The sequence below is a fragment of the Ursus americanus genome, chromosome 8 (genome assembly GCF_024610735.1).
Source record: "Ursus americanus isolate L20-20 chromosome 8, mUrsAme1.1.p, whole genome shotgun sequence".
Taxonomy (NCBI): domain Eukaryota; kingdom Metazoa; phylum Chordata; class Mammalia; order Carnivora; family Ursidae; genus Ursus; species Ursus americanus.
Window position 1 is genome coordinate 50,864,560 of NC_142134.1, and position 22,330 is coordinate 50,886,889.

At 45.5% G+C, this 22,330-nt stretch overlaps 1 protein-coding gene and 1 pseudogene across 8 annotated transcripts in view; one reads left to right on the plus strand and one right to left on the minus strand.

The window, feature by feature from the left end:
- The first annotated feature begins 5,703 nt into the window (after positions 1 to 5,703).
- Positions 5,704 to 22,330, plus strand: part of APBB2 (amyloid beta precursor protein binding family B member 2) — a 358,694-nt gene continuing 342,067 nt past the window's right edge. For 6 of the 8 annotated variants that reach the window (XM_087864178.1, XM_045816074.2, XM_045816077.2 and 3 more), the window contains exon 1: positions 5,704 to 5,841. The gene's annotated coding sequence lies outside the window, so the exon portion shown is untranslated. The remainder of the gene's footprint in view (positions 5,842 to 22,330) is intronic. The other 2 variants (XM_087864181.1, XM_087864179.1) reach the window with 1 other exon arrangement.
- Positions 5,727 to 6,403, minus strand: LOC148109583 (uncharacterized; annotated as a pseudogene).

A 22,330-nucleotide genomic window follows, 5' to 3' on the forward strand; every position in this document is an offset into this window, starting at 1 on the left:
ATGAACTTTATGTGCATTATCTTATTATATACTTTCAACTTATTATATACTTATTATACACTAAACTGTACGTGATATGATTACCAACGTTTTCAGACAAGGAAACTGAGGTTAGGAGAGGGTAAATCACTTTCTCAAAACTACCAGTGGGACTGTGGCGTAGGCAGGATTTAAATCCGGGTAGCCTGAATATAGCATCTATACTCTTAAACCTGTGACAGCATAGATGGGCTGGTCACCCCCTTTCCCTGGGAAAGGTGACTAAGCTTGTAGAATAGGTAGTCTCTGAACTGGACCTTGAAGAATAAGTAGAGTTTGCCAGGTAAAGAAGATATAAAAAAAGTCAGTTCAGCGTGAGAAGGGTGTGTGCAAGGGCAGAGACAGGAAAGGCCATAATGTGTTGTAGAAATGCCTCTTGGAGCCCTGGTTCATGGTGCAGAGGGTGCTGTGGGGTGGGAAGGGGTGATATAGGGAGAGTTATGAGCTGAGGGAGGGGTGGCTAAAAGGGAGGTTGGTAGTAGAGGAGCCAAATGTAGGTTTGAAATGGAATGGGGGCTTGGTCGCATGAGTCCTTAAGGTTTAATAGTTAAGTTTTTATCCTTAAGCAACCAGAAGTCATCACTGGTTTTTAAGTAGGAGAGTGACATCATCAGCATCTCTTTTTAGAAGGAGCACTCTGGCGGCAGCATGGAGGAAGGCATTGGAAATGATGGGTGTTACCAAGGTCAGTTGGCAGGATACTGAAATAGCACATGAAAAGCCAATGAGGCCAGCGGGAGTGGGGGCAGAGAGGAGGGCCTAGATTTGAGAGGCATCCCTGGGAGGGGAGCAACAGGCTTGATGATTAATATAATGAGGGCTGTTGAGGAGGAAGGAAGAAATGAAGATGACTGAGATTTCTAGTTTGAAAATCTGAGTAATTGGTGATGTCATTTCCTGAAATAGGGGTGGAAGGAAGGAATATATGTGAGGCCCACCAGAAACTTTACATGTGTTATCTTTATTCAATTAAACAAACCCATGATGAAAAGATTAAAATGCCCATTTTCCAGATAAGATCAAGGTTCACTGAGGTTAAATAATTTGTCCAGGGTTACACAGATGGTAAATAGAAGAGCTGGGATGGGAAATAGAGTCTTGCTCCAAAGCCTATATCTTTCCATGATAGTATTCTACAGTCTGACAGTAATTTTAATTTGGAAAAAATAGGACTGAAACTCATGGGAAAGGTGGAGCTAGAAACATGGTCCTCTCAGAGGAGGGCTGGTGCAGACTGAAGAAAGATTAAAGCCTCATACTATTGGGATGAAGGACTAGAGCATCATTGTCCAATAAAATTTTCTGCAGAGATGGAAATGTTTTATACTTGCACCACCCAATACACTAGCCATGAGCCCATGTAGCTATGGAACACTTGAAATGTGGCTAATATGACCAAGGAACTGAAATTTTAACCCTAATGTTAATTTAAAATTAAAAAACCTGTATGTGGCTAGTGACTACCGAATTGGATAGTTTAGGATTAGAGGAACCAACCGGACATGGAGAGTCCATCAGAGGGCAGGCCTTGCCGGTACTCTGGAAAAGTCACTAGATATTTGATCATCTGCCTCATATCTGCAGGTAAGATTGGTCCTAAGTTTGGGGACTACAATTTATTAATTACGAATGTGTGGACAATACGGTAATTTTACCAAGTCTTATCTTTGGAAGGAGAATAAGTACAGTACTCCACTTCCTTCCTTATATGAAACAAAAATCACAATCATTTTCTCTGTATTTACATTTTTCTGTGTGGAGTGTTACTTAAGAGCTTGAGCTCCAGAAAAATGCCTGTATTCAAATCCCCTTTCTGTCACTGAATGTGTTGTCCCTTGAGTTAGTTACTTCACATTCTCAAACTTCACTTTCACTACCTGTAATACAGGGATAACAACAGCTCTTTAGTCATGGGGCAGTTGTGAAGATTAAGTTAAATAACTTATGTGAAACGCTTAGCCAGGATCTGGCCCATGCTAAGCACTCAGGTGAAGTTTCATTATTCTGTAACTAGTACCTTGTTGTGATGAGTGTGTACTTAGCTCCTCTGTATTTTGACATGTACTTGACTCTCTGCATAAGTAAAGGTACTCTCTCAGATCTCTAAATGTCAGAGCATTATAAAAAGAAATACACATTAATCAAGATGAAAAGGTAGATAGGGTTTTGACAAGTTGTATCGCAGGCAGGAGTTTTGCAGTTACTTTTGTATTTCACTTTGATTTCCATTTTGTTAAAACTATTTTAAATCTGTACAGTAGCATATCATAGCCCTGATATTTTGTTGTGATCATTAAAATTCCCTTGGTTTAACCTCAAACAGTTCATACAACACGATCAAGCAAAAATACTAGAGGCTCTAAATTTTGATTCAAAAGATTTCTTGATGTCTTGAAGCTCTGAAGAATTTCATACCACTTAAATTGGAAATATTTAAAGCCTAGTCTCTGGTTATCTCAGAAATGTCTGGGTAGGTTGTATAGTGTTGGATAGATCAAGGACTGTTTAGAGACAAATGACTTCAGAAGTACCAACAAGTAATAGGATCCCTTTTGTTGCCGATTTTGTAGTTTGTAATCTTTAGATTGAAAAAAACCCCACAGCATTGTAATATAGTCTTGCACCCAGTACAGTGTTTGTGCAAAATACAAATATATTTTTTCATTAGGGTAGAGTGTTAAGAAATCTGTGTTTAAGTGCAGTTTTGCTGCTGTTTTGCTTAAGTAAGGAAAAGTCATTGACCTCTTTGGGCCACAGAAAGCTAAACGTCTTTCGTAAAACCTGCGTTGATCTAGGCTTTATTTTAGAATGATCTCCCAAGTATCCTTCCAACTAAAATTCCTTGAATTTGTCTTTTCTTTTCCTCTTTAGTCTTAAAGGACTAGAGAGGTAAATTTTTTACTTCTATTCTTTTTATAAACATGCTCTTGAAATGTTCTTAGAATAATATCTCATTTCCTTAGAAAACAATTCATGGGTGAGTCAGCATGAAGGACAAAACCCACTCACAATAGATATCAAAATTGCATGAGGCGGTGAAACGAGAAGTGATTTTCTTTGTAAACTAAAATGATGAGGTACAGAGGAAGCAATTATTTATAAAATGAGTGCTTGGTGGAAGGCTTTATGTAGCAGAGATAACGCGCTGTTACATATTTAGGAAGACGAAGAGGGTAGCAGGGAGTCCTGTCCACACTGCCTTAAAACTGTTACTATAAACGTTCCTTTCAGGGAGGGTGGAAGATGTGTGTCGGGCGGCGGACGAAAGGAAGGATCCCAGCAAAGCAGGTTAAAAGCCTTCCCCGCCTCCGCCGGTCTTCTCTGGAAATACATAATTAAGGGAATTTCCTCCAGCAGCCACGGAACACTCAGTGGCCGTTTCCACGTCACTATTAGGGCAGCCAGCAATTTTGCTTTCGCAGGCGGTGACTTGCCGACTCTTGCGGGTCCTCTGAGGGACGCCGAATGTCGTCCTCGGTTCCCGGCGAAGTCGGGCAGCGAGGTGGCTCGGAACCCGGGCGGGGGGCGCAGCGGCCAGGGGAGGGCGCAGAAGCGTTTCCTGGGTGAGCGCGGCGGCCGGGCCCGTTTCCGGAAGGCTGATTGCATCAGGTGTGGAGCTGGGCGCCTCCTCGGCCCAACCTGGCGGCCACTGCGCCTGCGCGCGTCGCCCCGCCCCACCGCCGAGGACTCCACCGCGGGTTTTCCTCCCGGTCTGGAGTAGACCGAGCCGGGAGGGGCGGGCGCCATTGGTCGCCCCGGGACCCCCGGGAGAGGGGACGGCAGGGTGGGACTCCTGGAGGGCCGCGGGGAGCTCTGGGGTTCGTGGGAATAGAGTGCCACGGAAAGAGGACCTGCCTGGAAGGGTGGAGGCTGGTCCTGCTGGCGAAGGGCGGGGTGGTCTTGGGTTGTCTAATTTCTTAGCCTCTCTGGACGTGAGGGTCGTAGACCAGAACTAGAGGGCTTTCCAGTTCACAGTCTGCATTTCCCCAGATTGGGTTAAACTGTGGCCTCCGGCTGTCCGTGGTCCGCAGACTCAATAGGGGGATTTTGGGGTGCAGGGTCTCAGCCCTAAGGGCGAGCACTTTAATGGATTTACAGGGATTTCTCAGTGGCAATATTGTTTTTCTGTTACAGTAAGGAGCAATATGATTGTTGGCCTTCAGATGGGTCTGAGGAAAATTGTTCATTGAAGAGGTTTTAGGGGTGCAAACACCGGAAACCGGTCTTCCGCAAGGCAGCTTCCTTCCACCACTCATTACTTGCAACCCTACTATGAGTCAGCATCAGGGTCCCATTATACACTTTTTTTTTTTTTTATACACATGTAGGTCTCCCTCCTAGCACTCTCCATGTTTTATATGACATTTTTGAGTGATTATTTGGTGGATGTCTGTCCACCTCGTTGAACTGTAAGCTCTATGGAGGCAGGGGTCTGGGTTTTTTTTATTCACTGGTATTCCCAGATATACTATAGACCTTAAGGATCTTCAATAAATACATGATACTTGAAGCAATAAGTACTGCCCACCATAACCACAGAGATTCCTCACTTGAAGAGTAAGGACCAGCTAGATGTGAGTTTGTTATTTGAGGAAGTAGTGCATTCTGGAAGTTTCGGGGAGCGGATAAGTGAGGAGAAGCCATAACTTCATAGCTACTATTAATTTACTTTTAGCATAATCCTCCTGACACAGATCATAGGTAAGGCTGTGTGTATGTGCATGTATGGTATTGGTTCTCAAAGTGTGGTCCTCAGAGCAGCGGCACCAGCATTACAAAGGAGCTTGGCAGAGATACAGATGCTTGGACCCCACTGCACACCTACTCATTCAGAGACTCTGGGAGTGGGACCCAGCATTTCATTTCTGTAAAGCCTTGGGGTGATTGTAACGTAGACTCGAGTTTTGACAACCACTGCACTGAAGAACAACCCTAAGTCAGTGTCCAGGGCAGAGCACTGATTACTGTTTCCTGAGTATCCATTCTTATCAGGACTCTGCTTGTCTGCGTACAATTCGAGTTATAGGTAATATTCCTGGGGGTGAAAAGGAAATTATGCTTTTCCCCTCCTGCAGGTATGTTTCTCCCCCGAGGTGATCCTGCTGTGATTTTTACATCAAGGAATGGTGTGTGTATGTGGCATATGCCTGGGGTTCTGGATAAGAAGGCAGAAGGAGAAGTTCTCGCCTACAAGTTGCCGCTGGGTGGGTGTGGGCAGCTCTCATCTGGGTACATTTTCGCATTATAAAGGATTGCAGACATGTGGGAGAAAAGACTAGCCAGGAATGAGGTTACCCAACTGCCTTTTGGTGCAGACAGACGCCAGGCCACATGGAGGGGATACCGGGCTGCATCGATTGCGCCTCCCAGCCTTTGGCTCTCGACACCCAGGTCCCCACAGCTTCCCTGCCATCTTCCCAGGCAGTAGGGGAACCGAGGGTCCCAGCGGCCCGGCAGCCTCTGCCTGCAGGGGTCGCACTAAGAGCGCGGCCCGCCCCCTCCTCCTCGGCCCCCGCCCCCAGCCCCGCCTTTCTCGCGTTCGGCCCCCGCCTGGCCGGGCCCCTCCAGCCTCTCCTCGCGCAGCCGCCGCCAAAGCCTGGAGAAGTGGAATCTCGCCGGCGCCGCTGCCTGCGCGGGACTCGCGGAGCGGCACTGGGCATGCTCAGTCGCCGGAGCCCGTCCTGGTCTCAAGTAGGAAGCTCGTGCGCTGCACCCGCAGCTGATCCGGGCGCTCCGGGAAAGGCGAGACTGGAGCAGAGCCGCCGGGCGCCGGTGCCGGAGCGAGCGCGGCGCGCACCGCCGGTGAGCCTCGCTTTCTTCCTTGCTTTTGCCCTGGACCCCGGGGCGGCCCGGGAGTGCTGGCGAGAGACTCGGGCAGCGGCAGCGGCAGCGGCGTGCGACGAGTGGCTGCGCGCAGCCCCGGCGGCTGCTCCTCTCTTGCCGGCCCCTGGGGCTGCGCGGCCACTGCCGCCCGCCCCGCCGCAGCCACAGCTGCAGCAGCTGCCGCCGCATCTGCAGCGGGCGCCCGTTGCGGAGTCCGGTGCGTCCCGCGCTCCCGCCGCAGGGCCGGCCGGGTGGCACGGCGACTGAGGGCTCACTCCTTGACTTCCATCCCTCTTGCTTCCCGGCGCCCTCTTTCCTCCGGCAGCCCGGGTTTGGCAGGGCCGGGGCGGGAGACACAGGGTTGGAGGGGGTGCGTCCGGGTGGGGACTGCGGAGGGGAAAAGTGAGGGCGGGCGCCGGCGGGGAAGAGCGCACACCCCCTTGCCCTGGCACCGGCCTCCGCTGTGCGGTCGGGCTCTCCCTCTTGGGGCGGCAGCGCGCTCCTGCCGGGGAGTTGGAGACGGCGCTGGTTTCTTGGGGGTTCATATGCTAGGCGCTGAGAGATCACAGGGGGAAAAGTTCATTTCCCCCTCGGAGGCATAGAGCGTTTTAACTAGAAAATGGCTGTGCGAAGGGGACCGAATCGGGGAAGCTGGCCACTGGGTCCTTAAAGCTGCTCTGCTGCCCGCCGGGCGGAATGGAGGGTTGAACGATAGAAATGACATTCGTGCGATGAAAACAGTGCTGGAGGAAGGGAGGGATGCGGAGTCCCAAAGAAACAATGCGAGGTGGTCTAGAACGCGATGAAGCTCTCTAGAACTGAGGGGGCAGGGGACGAAGGGCCGAGGGAGCGTGGGACTTGAAACAAAAATAAATGGGAGAAATCAGATTTGGAGTTGTAGCCGTTTTGTAGTCAAGTTCTGCGCAGTTTAGAGCCACGACTGTCACAGACGTTTTTGGATGGATCGAGTGGTGTGAGGACCAAAATTGAGAAGAGAATAAGGGCCAGTGTCGGAAGCCCTGGCGAGGCTGGGCTCTTGGAGGGCATAGTTTTAAAACGTCCCTCAGTCACTGGCTTTCCATTTGCGCCTGATGACTTAGGTGGAATACCTAAAGGATTATCATAAAATGATGCCAGCAGTGGTGCTTCAGTTCCAAGAAATGAGGAAACTTTGCGAGGTTGGCATTGGTTTGTCATTTGTTGTAATATTTAACTGATTTAAACCAACAAACAGTGTGGCGTCCTGATCTGTTGTTCTGGATTTGGGTCTCTTAAGCCTTTGATTTTTTTTTTTTCCCTTGTCAATGACTTATATGTTGAATCTTGTCCTGAAATGGCCATGATAATTAAGGATATCTGAATTTGTGCAGCTGGCCTTTCAGGAACGTAATCTTTAAAGGGGGATTTCTTTATGAACTTAGGTAGCAGCTTAGTTCTATTTTCCGTTTGTAGCTACAAAACAGTAATTGTTCAACAATTGTTTATTGTAACTTGCAGAATCAGAAATGCACTGATTTGAAGGGATGGCATTGATCAAATGGATGAGGAACCTCGGTGCTGGGGGAGATGCTGGGAGAACACAGGTGGCAGTAGAGTACAATGGGCTACTAGTCAGAACACCAGGGAGAAACCGATTCAAGATTTCTATTGCTGTCCTTTTGTCATCATCTTACTGTGTGACCCCCCAAAAATCACTTGGGGGGTCTTCCTAATCTAGGGATGTCCCTAGATATTTGCTCAGAGCCTTTGAGAAAGGACTCTAAAGTTGAGGTCCTTTTCTAGGGAAGGAGTTTCTTAAACTTTTATTCTCTTTTCCAAAGGATACTTTTAACTCGATAATTCAACTCCAAGGAGCCAGCACACCATTCAGCACTTTCTGAAACTTTTATAAAGTGGCAGTAGAAAAGCTCGATGAACTGAAGTGTAAAAGACTGGTTCTTTACACTTAACTGGAGTAATATGAATAAGAGACTACAAAATTACTTAAGAGAAGAGTACTAAGTATTGCAAGAATCCACATGTGCAGTGATAAGGTTTTTTAAAACTGTTACTCTTTTTATGTCATGTTTCAACTTTTTAATGAATGTTTCTTTTCCTGACACCAGAAAAACAACAAACATTGGATTTTTTTTTTTCTGTTGCAACAGGAATTAATACTGAAAGGCTTGCCATAATATTGTACAGGGTTATGCTGATTACTATGATTTCAGGGTATCTAAATTTGTCTTTTAAGAAAAATGGAATGTTTTTTCTCTATATCTTTTTTAGTTACACTTAAAAAAATTTATTTTATTTTATTTTAAGTAGGCTTCTCACCCAGCGTGGGGCTTGACTCATGACCTTTGAGATCAGGACCTGAGCCACCCAGGCACCCCAGTTACACTTTTAAAATAGACTACCCTGCTGTTATAACCCCTTAAGTTTTTCGTGGCTGTAGGACTTTTAGGAAAGTATTGTAAGAAGGTATTACTAGATATGTGGGCGATACTTATTTTCCTTCTCCAGATTAAGGAAACTAGCATTTGTTCAATGCTTTTCTGTGTCAATCTGATGTTGAGCTTCTCACATACATTATCCTTTGTGTCAGCATCTTTCACATGAATGTCAGCTTCCCCAGAAAACCCCTCTTGGGAGGTGAACAGTCCTTTGCACAGCAATAGAACTTTAAAGTTTTTTCCCATATGAGAATATTTTCTACGGGTTTCATTGTTATTAAATAAGCTTTCTCTTGTGAAATAGTTTTGATTTGTTATTTGGAACTAGATTTGATTGGAACAGCATGTTTTCAAGATGATTTGAATGTTTTAAAGAATCTTCTATCTGGATTTAAAAACTGTTTTCATGCTCGTTTATTTTCAACAGTGTTGTGCTACCAACAAATACGCTTAACTGTGAGGAAGATAAACCCAGATTACCCATTTTATGTTCAATGTGTTATTAATGCATATTCTTTTTTTTTTTTTTAAGTTTTTATTTATTTATTTGACAGAGATAGAGACAGCCAGCAAAAGAGGGAACGCAGGCAGGGGGAGTGGGAGAGGAAGAAGCAGGCTTCCAGCAGAGCAGGGAGCCCGATGTGGGGCTCGATCCCATAACACCAGGATCACGCCCTGAGCCGAAGGCAGACACTTAACCGCTGTGCCACCCAGGTGCCCCTTATTAATGCATATTCTGCATGTTGATGGCATTTCTGTCAGTTGAAATGGTTTGTCAGAGTCAGAGTGACGGATTCTCCATGATCAAGGTTCTGGTGGGATTTGGTGCAAAGACCACCAACCAGTGACTCCCAAGACTTGCCTTCTGGGCCAGGTTCTCCTGCTACTTTAACTTACTTTGTGATCTTGGGAAAGTCAGTTTACTTTTCTGGGCCTCAGTTTTTCCATCTGTAAAATGAGGGAGTTGCTGTAGAATGCACCCTTTGGGTGCCAGTGGGGTTCTTTTGTCCTGTTCCAGGGGTTTGTGGTGCAACCATCGGAGGAGGGGGGCTTCATTTAGAGCATTAGATGAAGCTCATTTTGTGCTTCACTGAGTCTGGCCTGTCTTGCTTTGAGGAATGTCTTTCCTTTTTTTTTTTTTTTGGCCAAATCCTTACTTCCTTTTAGTTTTTGCTAAAGAATGATTGTCACAAAATGAACTCTGTGGCCCTGCCAAGTCTAGGTAGGAGAGAAGGTGATGATTAGATTTGGATGAAGCACATTAGCTATTTGAAACTGTTTTATAGCATCTTCTGAGGGGGGGTCTCTGCTCTTGGGCACGCAGATAAGTTGAGAAAGAGACCACCACAGAGGCCGCAGAGGAAGGTGTCACGTGTCTTGGGTGCCGGGACCACGGATGTGAAATTTTGGCAAGCTTTTCTGTGTCCCCATCTTCTCTCCTCAGCCCTCGATTAGAAATGTAGCCCTTGGTCTCTGGAATAAAATTATCATCATTTCATGTTAGCACCATCCCTGTATTGGGCAGGTGTCCAGATGTCCATGGTCAGCTCCTGGAGTAGCAGAAGTGGTGGCTGGTGGAATGCACCCACTCATCTTGGGCTGATCTTTTTTTTTTTTTTTTTCTTTTGGCAATTTATGATGATGGGGCCGAGAGCAAAGGAAAGCGATCCATTTGGGGTTTGTAGTGCACTTTGCTTTCACGATGGTCACAAAACTCAGCATCGTTAACTTTTAAGTGAGGCAGGTGAGGAGACACCGAAGTTGTTATCCACAGTTTAATGATTGATAGTAAACAGACAGTGAGTCTAGTGCTGCTGATACTAACCAGGCCACGGGGTGGCTGGGCCTCTAGTAGGAGTGGAGCAGTAACTCCAAATAAGAGAGGAGGGACACAGAGGGTAGAAGACAGTCAAGTCATTGCAAGTTGGCAAAAAGTAAGAAGCCTGCATCAGTTTAAAAGTATGAGAGGCCTTTAGTTGTAGACTCACAGGAGACATTCCCTTTCTGCATCATCTTACTTCCATAATGGTTGAATCTGGTCTTCTAAGCATTGAATAGATTCTAGGACAGGCATTACTTTTATCATCAGGAAAAAAGTCTCTGTATAATTTATTGGTACATGAAATGTACAGACTTTATGGACAAAGATGGGAAGAGAACATGGAAAAAATGAATGGTATGGAATTACGGATTAAGGTGTTTCTTTGTTTATTAATGATTTGACAATGGTTGTAGATAAGGTGAACCATTCTGTCCTTTGCCCCCTGTGGAAATCTTGCAGAATTTTGTCTGCTAGGTAATAGTTGAGGTTTTTCAAGTGTAACTCTACTGGAAAGTATGCTTTAGGAATGCTGAGAGGGGGAGGAAGAGTGGTTTTGTGTTTTTCTTTTAAAGTTGACGAAAAAGAATGCAGTTTTGTAGCTGAGCTAGGAGAAGTGTGCCCTTAGAATGATGAGGTTGGAGAGAACTTGCAGAGAGCTCCAGAGAGTGAAGGGAGATGCTGTTTTGGAGAAGGCAGGCTTGGCCTGCCAGTGGTGTTGGATGTAACCTTTCCAGAATTGCTGCCCTACACATCGGATTTTAGTTTACACACAGTTTACAAGTGCAAAGCACAGTATTAGGCCCATGGGCCATTGTCCGTTGGTGATGCGTTTGCTGTCCTTATCAAAATAATAATAATGATGTAGTGAATATTTTGTAAGTGTATCAAAATGAGATGTATCCTTTTTTCTCTGAGACTATACCCTTCCGATTCGGGGGTAAGATGTCTTTTATGAATTGATGGGAATATTTTTATTTGGCAGCTTAATGGTCCATGAAATTGATAAGTCTGGGAAGCCAGGCCTGACATGTCGAGAGCCATGCCCTTGGGATAGAGTGAGTCATGGAGGCTAGGCCAAACTGGAGCTTATTGGTGGGCTGATGGGGCCTCTGGGCCTTCCAGGAATGTAGGGTCACTTGTATAGACCCAGGGTCTGAGGAGCTTAGAAGAAGCTAATTTTGAAAGCGCTCTGGGAACCAGCGATATTTTTGAATTATAGCCCAAGAATGTCAGTGGAAGTGCCAAAATGAAAGATGAGGGTCTGAGAGAGCCGAGGGGACAACTGATTGAAATGTGAATTTCAGTAGGCAAGGCCTCAAAATGACAGATCTTGGTGTTGGTTTCTTTGCACGCAGGCCTCTTTCTACCAAGGCAGCACGCTTTAGCAATTTGGGGTTGGTGATTCTAGGAGATGCTGATGGAATCAAGGCCATAGAACCACAAGTGGTGTAACAGCCAGTGTGGTTGGACGGCTGCAGTATCATGTCTTCCAGAGCAAGCCTTGATGAATTGCTGGCAGACGCTTAAGAGTAATTTGCTTGTGGGGCGCCTGGGTAGCGCAGTCGTTAAAGCGTCTGCCTTCGGCTCAGGGTGTGATCCTGGCGTTCCGGGATTGAGTCCCACGTCAGGCTCCTCCGCTGGGAGCCTGCTTCTTCCTCTCCCACTCCCCCTGCTGTGTTCCCTCTCTTGCTGGCTGTCTCTCTGTCACATAATAAATAAAATCTTTAAAAAAAAAAGAGTAATTTGCTTGTGGAATTGCAAACCCTAATTATTTCTGTGTTTTAAATAGTAGGTTAAGAAAGTAATATATTTTCAGATAATATTTTAAAAATCTATACTATGGACTCTGGGAAACAAACTGAGGGTTTCAGAGGAGAGGTGGGTGGGAAGATGGGGGGATGGGTTAGCCCCGTGATGGGTATTAAGGAGGGCACATATTGCATGGAGCACTGGGTGTTATACGCAAACAATGAATCATGGAACACTACATCAAAAACTAATGATGTACTGTATGGTGACTAACATATCATAATAAAAAAATTTAAAAAAATGAAAATCTATGTTTAATGAGATCTGTATCTTGTGGATCATCATGATAATATATTATTAACCTAATTGCGGAGCTCTTACTTTGTGCTAAGAGCTTTTTTATCCCTGTTACCCTATTTAATTATTACAAAACGCTGTGGTGCTGTTCCCATTTTAGAGATAAGGAAACTGAGGTCCTTTACCCTAAAGCCTTTACAGTAAACCGTGATGCTTACCCTGTAACTGTAGTCAATATGGAGGCGTCCGTGGGCTGCTGAGGGACTGACAGGTTGAAGAAATAACATTTAGTAATTAAGGGCCAACTGTGTGCCTTGTATTATACAGGAAACATTTCAGTTAGTCCTTTGGGGTCCCTCCTCCTATCTCCTCTCTTATGAGTGAGGAACCTTCCTAAATTCACCATTTGGGAAAAAGGTGAAAATTTCACCTTTCATCCATTTTCAGAATGGACGTTAACGTAAATCCACATATTTGATGGTGGAATTACTTCTTTTGTACTATGGCTTCAATGTGCATTTCTTTCATGGGAGCACAAATTGAGTAGCAGAAAATCCAAATATCATTTCTAAATATGTCGGAAACTAGGCCTTGCTGTGTAACCTCTCTGGACAGATTGCAATCTAGAATGTTTCTGTTGTAAATAAAATACCCCAGAATCTGATTAGTTGTCATGCGCCAATCACGAGGCAATGCTAGGATGACAGAGGCTTCCGATGACTGCAAAAAGGTGAAGTGAGGGTGTCCAGGCTTCTCCGGCTGCCTGTGGCTGACTGGAGGCTTCTGGCTGCCAGAGTGGTGGGTGTGGGAGGAGAACCTCAGCACCCCAGCTGATGGCGGATCTCTTGGGGAGCATCCGGCATGTTCCCGGGTGCTGGCTCTGTTCTTGCCTTGTGATCTGCATTTGATTTCCCAAGTGGACTTTTGTCCTGGGCAGGAGAGTCAGTGGCTCTGCTGAGTTGCTGGGTGTACTATTTGTCAGGGAGATGATGAGTTAGGTTTCTTGAGCTGATTTTTTCCTAAGTGAACCAACACGAAATTTCTGAACCTAACCGAGGCATGGTCTGGACTCACAGGGGTATAGATGCTTTTTATTTATTTATTTGAGAGAGAGGGAGAGAGAGAGCATGAGCACAAGCTGGGGGGAGGCAGAGGGAGAAGCAGACTTCCCACTGAGCCAGGGAGCCTGCCTCAGGCCTGGATCCCAGGACCCTGAGATCATGACCTGAGCTGAAGGCAGACGCATAACTGACCGAGCCCCCCAGGCGCCCCAGGAGTATAGATACTTTGAGAAGCAGTGGTTCGACCTTAGATTCTTCTAATGTCTGACCAGAATCTCTTCTCCTCTCCAGTACCCAAGCTTTATTTATTTATACACTTTTCAGATCGCAAGTGAGACAGATGTTGTTTTGGTGACAAGAAGAAACCTTATCTTCGTTTGTTCGTGCCTTTGTTCAGCAGATGTTTATTGAGCACATACTTTGTGCCGGGCACTGTGCGAAGTTCAGGAAGACAGAGAGGAATGTACCAGAGCGCTGAAGATAAGGTGCTGCAGTGCAGGCATGTGTGTGAGGTCTGAGCGAGTGGAGGGAAGGAATGCTGTCCTCACCCCGTGGGAGTCGAGAGGTCTCGCGGGATAGGAGTCATGGCAAGGGACTCCTGGAAAACCCCCACTACAGAAAACCCTTCAGCTGACTCCTTTTCCATTTTTCCTTCCTTCCATAGAACTGTTACAGCCTGTTTCTTCTATCCAACACCTGGGATTTACTATGCCTTCCAAAGGGGACCTAGAGATTTGGCCTTTCAAATCTCTATAGCTGTGGTTCTCAAAGAGGGAGGGGGCAGTTTTTCTCTCCAGGGAATACTGTCACTATCTGGAGACATTTCTGACATGACTGGAAGGAGTACCACTGGCTTCTAGTGGGTAGAGGCCAAGGCTGCTTGTAAATATCCTGTAGTAAATGCATGTACAACATAGTCCTGTGGGGAAGGAGTAGGATTTGGTGGTTAAGAGCCAGACTCTTAGGGTTCCAGTATTGCTCTGCAATTTAGTAGCCACATGACTGGGGAAAACAGAACTACAGAATTATAGGCGGGGAACCGAATTGACAGTGCCTTAGTTCCCTCATCCGTAAGTAGGAATACCGTATATGATATGGTTGTTAAGAGGATTTCATGTGTTACTATATGAATATCATAATGAATAATACTTGGCATAAAGTAAGATCTTAACAGTTGTTATTACTTTTTATTTTAAGCAAAAACTTTAACTTTTGAGTCCAAAGAGCTTGAGTTTACACAGTCCAGGGTAGCCAAGTTTGTGGCCTACTGTCTCTCAGTAGGCTTTGGTGTAAGAATTGGCCACTGTTTTTGTTTCTCTAGTTCCTTTTTGTCCATGGGTTTTATTTTCCACTCTTTCTACTTCTTGATTCTAGGACTCTCGATAGCTTTGTCTTTCATCCTTTTTTCCCAGGGACCCAAATTTTATGCCCTTAATGAACCTTTCCCTGGAGGGCTGAGAAATATATTTATGATTTTCCTTAGCTCTGTCTATTTTGGGAATGGTGAGAAAACAGGAAGCAGGTCAGGGGAGAGCTGCCTTACTTCCTGATTGTCACAGCTCCCTTCTCTGTGACATTCCAGGCAAGACTGAGAGGCAGGTGGTAGTGCCTGCTTAGTAACTAACCCTTCCCTCTACGCCCACCAGCTCCACCCCCAAGTTAGGGGCCTCCTACTTCCAAAATACCCTGTAATTGGGTCACAACATCTGCCTGCTTGGAATCATTTCTAAAAATCAAAGCAAAGACACAGGTTGTGTCAGTGGGATTTAAAATGTCTTGGTCCTCTCCTTCAAGGTTTTGGAGTTGTTCCGACAACAAAAAAGAGAGACAACTTGTTATCTTCGTTAGGTGGCAGTGTCTTTGTGGCCTAGAACTGTGGCCTAGGCCTTCACTTGCAAAAGTGCTCAATCCATGGTCCTTGCCGACTTTCCACAGGAAGATGGAGGAAGATGGGCTTGTGGCCCCCACTTAGCAGATCAAATGTACTGTCAAATTTTCGCAACATAATTGACTCGTAGAGGTTTTCGTTCTGTGTTTTGAATGGTGTCAACAGACTAGAGAAAAATGGAGATGTTCCATCCGTCCTAAGCTTTCTGATTTGTTCCCCATGACACGGTTGTCTCATCCCCGAATGAGAGCAGTGGCCTCTCAGTGGCCTCCTGGCCTGGCCAGCTCCATTCATTCAGTTTGGCTTCCGAAGCGCTGGGCGCTGTTCCAAATGCTGCCTGTGGAAACGGACCAGGGTGGAAACTGACTGGGATGGCCCCGGTCTCTGCCTGCCTGAAGCTGTCTGTCTGTAGGGAAAGACCGGCAGTTGAGCTGTGTGCTACCAGGAGGGGAGGTAGGAAGTACTCAGCGCTTCCTGTGCCGGCGTCTGCCCTGGTTGGGTGTGGGGGTGTGTCAGGCAAGACTGGCCGGGGAAGGGATGCTCAGTGTATCCCACAGTGTGCCTGGCGCCTGCCTCCGTCTGTGCCTCGGGTAAGTGAGCTCCCGCCTGGAGCCCTGCTGTTCCTGGTGGCCTGCCTCCCTGCCTTCGCACCCTATCACCTCTCATCCAGTTACCTTCTCTGTGGCCTCTCTGTTTATTCTCTGTGCTGCCTCCAAGGTGATCTGAAATCCTCTGCAGGTCCGGGCGTGCCTATCCCAGCCCTCTGGGGGCTCCTCACTGCCCTCAAGATGAAGTGCCAGCTTCTTGGCATCACCCCTGGGACCCTTCATGATCTTTGTTGCTCTCCATCTCTTGCTCTGAGCTAGCTTGAGCCACACCGTTCTGACAACACGCCCAGCTTTCTCTGGCCTTCGCGCTTTTATCCTCTGTTCCCATTGCCTGCAGCCATCCTTACTGTCTAGGTATTCTTTACTCGCCTGCTTTTGTTCCTCCTTCAGGACAGAGCTTCCTCATCAGCCACCTCAGTGTGTGTCCGAATGACCTGAGGGCTTGCTAAAGCATACATTGCTGGCCTTTCCCCCCCCCCGAATTTCTGATTCGTAGGCCTGTGGCATGGCCCGATCAAAGTTTGTACGTCTAACAATGCCCCGGGTGACGTTGATGCTGCTGGTCTGGGGACCACACTTGGAAGACCACTGGGTACCTGGTTCCCCAGAACAGGGTGACCAGCTCTTCTTGCTTCCACAGTAAGCGCCCTGCGCCCCTCTTCCATCCCACCCTTGCTGTCACACCGCATTGCACCTGCTCACTTCCCGGCCTTCCCGTCCATAAGCCCCTTGAATGACAACACTGTTACTTCTTCATCTTTGTGTTCCCAGGGCTTAGAAATCCTGGATGCTCACTAAACATTTGTCAAAGAGCGAATATATGAATGAAAAATAATTATCATTGGAGGCTTTTTTTCAAAAAGATTTTATTTATTTGAGAGAGAGAGAGAGAAAGTGCATGAGCAGGAGGGAGGGGCCCAGGGAGAGGGAGAAGCAGGCTCCCCACCGAGCAGGGAGCCTGATGCAGCTGAATCCCAGGACCTGGAAATCATGACCCAAGCCCAAGGCAGACGCTTCACTGAGGGAGCCACCCAGGCGCCCCCATTGGAGGCTTTAATGAATAAGCACCAGAATGTTTTTAGCAGCTAGTTTTTCTGATAGTTTATCTCCAGTTGTGATGGTATAGGCTTATAACATGGTGTTAGTGAGAGCAGCATGAGTTTGGTTAACATAAGAGCCAGTTAACTATGTGGTTTTTTGTCCAAATTCTAGAAAGGTCAGGGAAGAGCTCATATTAAACTCATTATTATTTCTGGAATGACTGAAAAATACATAGGTTTTTAAATAGTCGCTTGGTATGAAAATATGTGCCCAAAATAAATGCAGATGTCATTTAATTTAACAACCATAGCATAACTATGGCCTTTTTATTTGGAATAATAAATCTTATCGAACTGATATTAAATGTAACCAGATGTTTGAGTAGTCGTTTCTCTAAGCCAGAGGGAGGGATCGCTGGACTACTTCCATGTACTTAGTCTGTAAGTGTGTATTGAGTACCTACTGTATGCCGGTAGGCCCTAGGATATGCCAATGAGTAAAACACTTCAGCTTTCTGGGTGGGAGGTGCCACGAAGAAGTCAAAGATGGGTGTGTCACGCAAAGCACCCAGTGGGCTCCTTCAAATCAAGTGAGTAGGTGACTCTTAAGCTGTGTCCCAAGTGACAGAAGTGACGGCCATGTCAAGGTCATGACATGGAGAGGAGCAATGTAAGGCCATGAGACAGGTGCAGAGGACCTGACTTTTAGACATCTCTTTGAGGCGCCCTTAATGGCCCTCTAGTTTTGAAGACCGGATTGACGTCGCCATAGTATTGTGCCTGCTTCTCCAGATCTGGGCTCTAACCTTGCTTCCACAGCATCCACAGCAGTCCTTCCCAAAGGGAGTTCAGTGAAACCCAAATGACTGGAAATATGTTGGGAATAAAGGCTTTTGCTGTTAAGTTCAGAAAACTGCATGTATTTTCTCTTTCCATTCACATATCCAGGAAGTCCTGCTGAAAAGAAGCTTCATTGAATGCAGCGTTTGCCCAGGGGGCCTAGTTGGCACAGTCTCCTCTGAGAGGGTGTTACCTGTTGCACACCTTGGATGACCAGCTCTAAAGTGCTGCTCTGTGCACACCTAAAAAGAATGTTCCACGTGATGCAGACTTGTCTCTCCTCTTCAGGCGCACTTACCCTTAGGGGACTTGGATTGTCGAGGAGAAAGCAGAGGCGGGATTTCTCGTATTGGTTTTCCAAATGCCTTGTGCCCCGTTGATCGGTCCCATTGATTTGGGCCCAGAGATAAATGGCATTGAGAGCCTGAGAGATCATTGCTCATTTGCTGCATTCTGGGAGGAGTGGCTAGACTGTCATGTGGGATGCAAGCTGTTTCTGCACACGCTTTAAGCCTCAGTTACTCTAACAGAAAATGGTTTGTGGTTGAATTGTTCATATTCTGACTTCGTTCTATCTTCTTTTGGATATGTGAACATTGCATTAGGTGTCAGCTGACCCTAAGTAAAGTAGGGGGAGAGGAGTGACCAGCTTGCAGTTCCTAAGGGTGAGCCTTACATAGGAATGATAAACGTGGGTCAGACACTATATACTGAGTTTTTGCTGATGTTGTGGAATCTTAATCTCAACCTAAAAAATACTGGCATTTAGATTTCCTTTCAGTTGACGTGTGTTTAGTTTTGGCCCTTTCTGAAGTCAGAGCAGGTGGACAGGGTCTGTCTTTTTGAAATTTTATTCTCTGTTAACCTTTAAGGTTCTAGTTTGACACAGCAAGCTGGGAAACGTTCAAGGTGGAGCAAGCTCCCTGAAACGTTTCATTTAAGGGAGAGGGAGAGCCCAGGATGAGTCTTTCTGTAAAATAATTCAGAGTAAGAGAGCATTTGGGTCAGTTACCAGGGTTGGGAGGAGGCCCCATCCTGTGCTACTGATTTTTTTTGTGCTTGGGGCAATTTCTTGAAAGATGCATCAGGGCCTGACTGAGAATAGGGTTAAAGAAGCTGGATCTAGGAATTTGGAATGATTAGTCCTTTTGGGTCCTCCGTGTTGGGGTTCTCTGTTTTCATGGGTTCTGCTCTCCCTAAATGAAACAGGAAATTCAGTATGAATGGTGGATATGTTGGATACTATTACTGTGGACGGGCTCTCTGTGTCTTCAATTATGTAGTATCCCAAAAACCCCGCATTCAAATTAAATGTATTCCAGTGATTTGAGCAGAAAATGTGTGAGGAGTGGAGGAAGAAAGGTAACACTCCCTGCTCTTATTCATGAGACCTAGCAATTGGGTCAGTGTCATTTTCTAAAAATGTCTTTTTTCTAGGACTTCAGGTTATTTCTACTAAAATAAATAAAGGAAGTCTTGCATCCCGTCGACTTAGGTATAATTGTCTCCCGAGCAAAGTCACCTCCTGCTGACTTGAGTTTTATTTCATCTGAAATCATTTTCCTTTACCGTTACTAGATCCTGCTGTTTTATATATTATATATATATTTTACAAGCCACAAGTAGAAACAAGAAACAAAAATAAGACATGGGGTTTTATTAAATTTTATATTCCCCCCCCTTAGTTCTGAGAACATGTGAATTGCAAGAAAGATCAATATAAAAAAAAAACTGGGGAGAATGTTGATTTGTGGCATTATTATTTTTATTTCCTGGGAAGAAAACAGGATTTTCATTAGATGCTGTTGTGCTGTTTTCCATTGAGAGAGATAACAGTGGGATGGAGGGCCACGTTCGGAGTTTATATACATTTTTGCTTAACATTTAAATGGTTTTTCTATGAACATTTGTGAAGCTGTTGCCCTCTTTCTGTGGTACCAGTATTACACAGGATGGTTCTGTTTGCCAAGGACAATTTCCTTCTATCAGAGTGAAACTTCAGGCAGTTTTAACTTATTTTTACCGTGGGAGAGCTCGGTAGATACAGGTGTTCATGAAAGCACATTTATTTTCTTTGGCGTTGACCTTGGGAGTTAATTTTTGAAAAGCTTGAAGGTGTATCGTTTTGATTGATGGCTAAGTTAAAGGATACTCAAGATGATGTAATTATGTAGATTTCATTTGCATAAGGCAAACGATGATGAGGGAATGAGTAGAAAGGGAAATGGAGTGCCTCTTTGGTGGGATTGTGGATGATTTTGTTGGCTTTCTCATTCTTCTTCCTCCCTGACCATTGTTAGTGTTTTTATATCCTTCTAGCAAGTAGTAAAAAGGAAAAAAAAATTCTCACACGTTCATTTTTATGTCCCCTAGAGGTTGTGCGTTTCAGCGTGTTTCTTCAAGGAGACTAACTGGGAACAAAAAAGAACCGGCATTTTGCTTAGTGAAATAAGCCAATCACAAAGGGACACGTATTGTGTGAGCATAGTGTTGGTACCCAGAATAGTGGAATTCACAGGGACAGAAAGTCTCTATGGCGGGGGGAGGGGGAGGGGGAAGGGGGTTTAGTGTTTCATGGATCCAGAGTATGATTTGGGGAAGATGGAAAAGTTCTGAACATGAGTGGTGGTGATGGCTGTATGCCGGCGTGAGTGTACTCAATGCTTTCGAACTGTGTACCTAAACATGGTTAAAACGGTGAATTTTATGTGTATTTTACCACAATAAAAGAAAAAAAAGCTTAACCTAAAAAAAAAAAAAAGAGAGAGAGAGAACTGCTCCTGTGTCCTCGCCATGTCCTCGCATCAGACTGAAGCTGCTCCGCATGCGCTCTAGCCTTGGCGCGGCCTGCCTCAGGGCGGAAGCTCTGATGGTGGCGAGGGCGCAGACCCCAAGAGCTTGGGGGGGGTTGGGTATAGCTGGCGCTCAACCTGAACTTGGCACTAAGCTCTTGCCTTTCCAGAAGCTTTCATTTATGAGAGATGAACACGGATCCCAGACAAGTTTGAATTGTGACTTGGGTATGCTCTATGTAGGGCCTATCTTCGGCCATACTGGTTACTGACTTCTATTTTGGAAATGAGACAATTTGGTAAAAATGAATCTTCATTTGAATGTCCTCCAAAACTGTGGCACTTTTCCCATTTGTTTTGTTGAGTGTTTCCTCAAAGCCAAGTGACTATGTAGCCTAACTTTTCTTTTGTCTCATCCCGTGTTGTTCTAAAGAGAGTGAGTGTAGGCTTTAGGCCTGGACAAGGTCAGGTTTCAGTCTGGGCCCTGCCTGGGAAGGAGGGTGTTGGTGGGTGCTCTGCCTGAGCCACGGTTTCTCCATCTGTAAGATATCTAGAATGATACCTGCCTGGTTGGGAGGATTTACCGTGAACACACGTGAAAATGTGTGCCGCTGTCTTGATTACCTGTTGTTGAAACAGTCAGTAGGTTGACCAGACATTCTAGATCAACCCCACATTTGTTGTGGTGCTATAGAAGATGGTCCTTGATCAAACTGACAGACTTTTCAGAATTAAAATATTTTATTTTATTTTTTAAAAAATCTTATTTACTAGAGAGAGAGAACACGCTCGCACGCGAGCAGGGGGAGAGGCAGAGGGAGAGGGACAAGCAGACTCCCTGCTGAGTGGGGCTCTATCCCAAGACCCTGAGATCATGACCTGAACCAAAGTCAGACCCTTAACCAACTGAGCCACCCAGGCGCCCCTAATATATTTTAAAGGATAGTTATTTTAGAAAAGGCAAATGCAAACATGTTTATAGTTGGTAGCAGGTTTTTAATGCTTTATATTCAACTACATGTCCTTGGTTTTTATTGGTACCTCATCCCTTGCTTTGTATTATCTTCAGAGAGTGTGAATGATAGTCCCTCAGTGTGCTCGATACCTCTTAGTATGGTTTGATAGTCTTGGAAGACCTGTGGATTGGGCTTTGATCCTCGGTCTGTCCCTATAAGTACAGTGACCCTGAACAAGTTACCTCTTTCCTCACCTGTAGGAGAATCCTATAGAAATTATAAGGGTTGATGTTTATTGAGCACATACGGGAGACAGTGGTCACGGTGGAAGATGTGTTATGTGGACGGCATCCTTTGGTCCCACACCTCTATGAGGAAGCTGCTATAATTATCCTCAAATGTAGGTGGGGCAGCTGAGGCTCATCCACGTCCAAGGGCACACAGCTAGAGCAGGTGACAGGACTGAGTGTAGATTATGAGGACAGAACTTGGCTTTGGGGAAGGCCCTCAGTATGTGTGAATGCTGCATGCATGTGTGTACACGCGTGCACGCACACACACACACACACACACACACACACACACTGTGTATCCTTAAATTAATATTTCCTGAAGATACAAGAGCTACTTGGTTAAATATCTGGAAACCCCTAGGAGGGTAGAGAGTATCTAAGGACCAACTGGTGTGAGAAAGCTCGTGTCAGAAGCTCAAACTTTATTTGGTTGTGATTATAGCTGCTTTGCATTTTTTTTTCCCTAATTGCCTTTTTAAACAAAGAAGATTTCTATGTTCTCTGTAGGGTTAATATATACTTTTAAAAGATGTAATTGGGGTTTTACTGTTTTTCTTAGGAAAAAAATCAGTTATTTCTCTAATCATTAAGCATCCTGTCCTGAGAATCATTACAGAGGATAAGCTCCAGCTACCAGGGGTGAGCAACTGGCGGTCTTGAAATGTTCTGTAAATATATTAGTCTGAA